General features: G+C 41.5%; 1 pseudogene; it reads left to right on the top strand.

The window, feature by feature from the left end:
• Positions 1-1,585: 1,585 nt before the first annotated feature.
• LOC143651191 (MORN repeat-containing protein 4 pseudogene) lies at positions 1,586-1,909 on the top strand (annotated as a pseudogene).
• Positions 1,910-4,092: the final 2,183 nt, after the last annotated feature.

Here is a 4,092-nt window from a genome sequence, read left to right as displayed (position 1 = left end):
ATGACCAAGTTAAAACATCAGAGGAGACACAGACATTGGAACAAGTAACAAAGATATTCGTATAACTCTACTAAATAAATAAATTAGGATGGCTAATGACATAAAAGAGATCAAGAAGACACCAGAAGAGCATAAAGAGAAATTTGAAATAATAACTAGAAAAGTAACAGATATCAGAGATTCAAGATGCTGTAGACCAAATAAAAAACATACTAGAGACACTAACAGCAGACTCAAAGAGGCAGGAAAAAGAATAAGCAAACTAGAGGAAAGGAGAACTGATTTCAAATACTCAAAACAGCAAAAGGCAAAAAAGATGGAAAAATTTGAACAGGATCTCAGGGAAATGATGGACAAAACAAAGTGCACAAATGTAAGAATCACTAGTGTCTCAGAAAGAAAGAGAAGAGTAAAGGGCTAGGAAGATTAGTTGAGGATATAATGGGGGGAAACCTCCCAACCCTTATAAAGAACAGGAATACACAAATCAAAGAAGCCCAATGAACTCCAAATAGAATAAATCCAAATAGGCTGTCCCCAAGGCACATATTAAACAATCTGTCAAATGTTGAAGAGAAGCAGAAAATTCTGAAAGCAGCAAGAGAAAAACAATCTACTACATACGATGGTGATCACATAAGACTGAGTTCAGACTACTCAACTGGCACTATGGCGGCGAGAAGGCAGTGGTGTGATATATTTAAGATCCTGAAAGAGAGAGATTTCCAGCCAAGAATTCTATACTCAGCCAAATTCTGTACCCAGTCAAATTGTCCTTCACAGCTGATGGAGAGATTAAAATTTTCACAGGTAAATAAATCCTGAAAGAATTTGTCAACAAGGGACTGGCCCTACAAGAAATACTAAAGGGAGTTCTGCCAGTTGCGAAAAAAAAAAAAATGACAACAAAGGAAGTTCTGGAGGAGAGCACAGAATTGAAGAGTACCAGTAAGGGTAATGTAGAGGATAAAAAGAGAAAGAGGGAAAAGAATGTACAGACAAATAAAATCCAAAAGATAAGGTGGTGGATCAAGAAATGCCTTTTCAGTAATAACTTTGAATGTTAACAGACTAAATTTACCAATTAAGTAAATTAAACTTACCATCTTTTTTGCCATTTGCTGTTTTGAGTGTTTGAAATCAATTGTCCTTTCCTCTAGTTTGCTTATTCTTTTTTCTGCCTCTAAGATTGGTAGAATGGATTAAGAAATGTAATCCAACTATATGCTACTTACAAGAGACTCCTCTTAGACACAAGGATACAAATAGACTGAAAGTGAAAGGATGGAAAAAGATGTTCCACACAAGTTGTAACCAAAAGAAAGCAGGAGTAGCTAGACTAACATAGGATAAAATAGAATTTAAATGTACAGACATCATAAGAGACAAAGAAGGACACTATATTAATAAAAGGGACAATTCAACAAGAATAAATAACAACGCTGAAGCCCAGAGCCGGGACCTGATAGTTGTCCCGAAAGGTCTGACCCCAGTGCATAGAAGAAGAGGTGTTCTTGTCTTCTGGAACTCAGATGCTCAAGGACCAGACTCTAGTTTCCATCCTTTTCTTCTGTAAGCTGTCACCATGACCCTGACAAAAGGTTCCTTCACCTACTCCAGTGGCGAAAAATATCGTGGAGAGTGGAAGGAGGGTACGAGGGAGTTTGCCCAAGGCAAATTTAATGGCGAAGGAGTCTTCATTCGGCATGACAACATGACCTTTGAGGGAGAGTTTAAAAATGGCAGAGCAGATGGTTTTGGTCTGCTGACTTTCCCTGACGGCTCTCATGGAATACCCCGCAACGAAGGTCCGTTTGAGAATAATAAGCTGCTGCGGCGTGAGAAGTGTTCTGCTGTGGTCCAGTGGGCCCAGAGTGCCTCCAAGTCAGCCAGGAATCTCACTGCCTGATGGGGACAACGTGCGCCAGCTGACAAGTATCAGGCAAAGCAAATGCCCAGGCTCTTCACTCGAGGTGAAGAAACGAACCAGGTGGGAGATGAGAATGACTGCGGCGCAGAAGCCTGGTTGTGTGCCCTATCACCTGCCAGTCAGGCAGAGCTCACAGTGAGGGAGGTCTGGCCTGTAGATCTTGCAGCAGTTGTTACCAGTTCTGCCTTTCCCTCACCTTTTTGTGTTAGAGGACCCCGGAGCTGCCTTTTCTCACTCGTCGATACTCTCTGTTTCTAAAACTTTGGATTACCCAGTGCAGACCTGATTATGCCTTGTACATTTTCTGCTAAGTTATACAGAAGTCTTCCTTCTGCCTGTATTTGAAGCAGATTATCCTAGCCCCAATTTAGGGCCAGGGTGTTTTGTGCCACCCTGAAGAAATTATTAAAAATAAATAAATAAAAAGGATGGGTTGACAGTGTGGTAGGTCTGTGGAAGTCACGGTCAGAGCTTTTCTGTAGGTTAGCCCCTCGTTCACTGCTGGGTGGAATCTTGGCTCCAGGCCTTTCGTTTTTTCCGGTCAGACTGGTATCTTTCTCTGCTTATTCCCCCAACCCCACTGCCCCACTCCCCCCACTCCCACCCCTGAAGAATTCAGTAGAGTGCTATTTCCCTCTCCCTTGACTTTGCAGGCTTTCTTACCTGAGTTACAGCAGATAATCCCCACCTGTGCCTCTCTCCCTTCTTAGCTATGGGACAGAAAAAACCTGGTGTAAACAGTAATCTTATAACTTGCATTCATTACTTACTCCAGGGCAAAAAGCAGACATATCTGGGCCACTTCAAGCCCCATCACAAAATGAACTGGGTCCTTAGGGATGGTTGGGCTGACACAGTTCCTTCCCAGTGGGCCAGTGGGTGGAATCAGCCTCAACCTCGACGAATTTAGGGAGAAGTGGACACTTGTAGCACTGCAGTGAACTAAAAGAGCATTTGGCGTCTTGCATTTCGTTCACTCTCTCTTGCACCATGAGCCTTGGCCATCAAGCCTGGGGTCAGATCTCAACTGATAGGATCTCTGTCTGCACAGCTCATCTCAGAGGCCCCAGTCACCCTGTGACCCAAACCCCCCCCAGCCCCTAATCCTCACAGCAAATTGTGGTGGAAATTATAGCCAAGTGCCTCTATTTAATCTCAGAATTGCACTATAGAAATAAGCGTTTATGAGGAATAAACAAATCACCAGAACTGCCAAAAAAAAAAAAAAAAAGAATAAATAACAATCATAAATGTTTATGCTCCCAATCAAGGAGCTCCACAGTACATGAGACAGACATTGGCAAAACCGAAAGGAGTGATCAATGTTTCAACAATAATAATTGGAGACTGCAATACACCATTCTTATTTATAGATAGAACAACCAGACAGAAGATCAGTAAGGAAATAGAAAAGTTAAACAACTTGATAAATGAATTAGACCTAACAGACATATATAGGTCATTGCACCCCAAAGCACAAGGTTATACTTCTTCTCTAGTGCTCATGGAACATTCTCCAGGATAGAACACATGCTGTGGCACAAAAGAGGTCTTTACAAATTTAAAAACATTGAAATTATTCAAAGCACTTCCCCTGATCATAATGGAATGAAGCTGGATATCAATAGCCACCAAAGAGTGAGAACATTCACAAATATATGGAGACTAAATAACACACTGCACTGGTTTGAAAGGATATATGTCCCCTGGAAAAGCCATGTTTTAATCAAAATCCCATTTCATAAAGGTAGACTAATCCCTATTCAATACTGTATATTTGAATCTGTAGTTAGATCATCTCTCTGGAGGTGTGATTTAATCAAGAGCAGTTGTTAAACTGGATTAGGTGATGACATGTCTCCACCCATTTGGGTGGGTCTTGATAAGTTTCTGGAGTCCTATAAATGAGGAAACATTTTGGAGAATGAAGGAGATTCAGAGAGAGCAGAGAATACTGCAGCACCATGAAGCAAAGAATCCACAAGCCAGCGACCTTTGGAGATGAAGAAGGAAAACGTGTGCCACGGAGCTTCATGAAACTGGAAGCCAGGAGAGAAAGCTAACAAACTAGAACAGATTTTGGTACCAGAGAAGTGGGGTGCTGCTGTTGCAGTTTGCAAATACCAAACACGTTGGAAAGGCTTTTTAAATGGATAAGGGGA

Source organism: Tamandua tetradactyla, chromosome 12, assembly GCF_023851605.1.
Source record: "Tamandua tetradactyla isolate mTamTet1 chromosome 12, mTamTet1.pri, whole genome shotgun sequence".
NCBI classification, from domain to species: Eukaryota; Metazoa; Chordata; class Mammalia; order Pilosa; family Myrmecophagidae; genus Tamandua; species Tamandua tetradactyla.
Note: the sequence above shows the minus strand (reverse complement) of the source record. Positions and strands in the feature narration are given on the sequence as shown.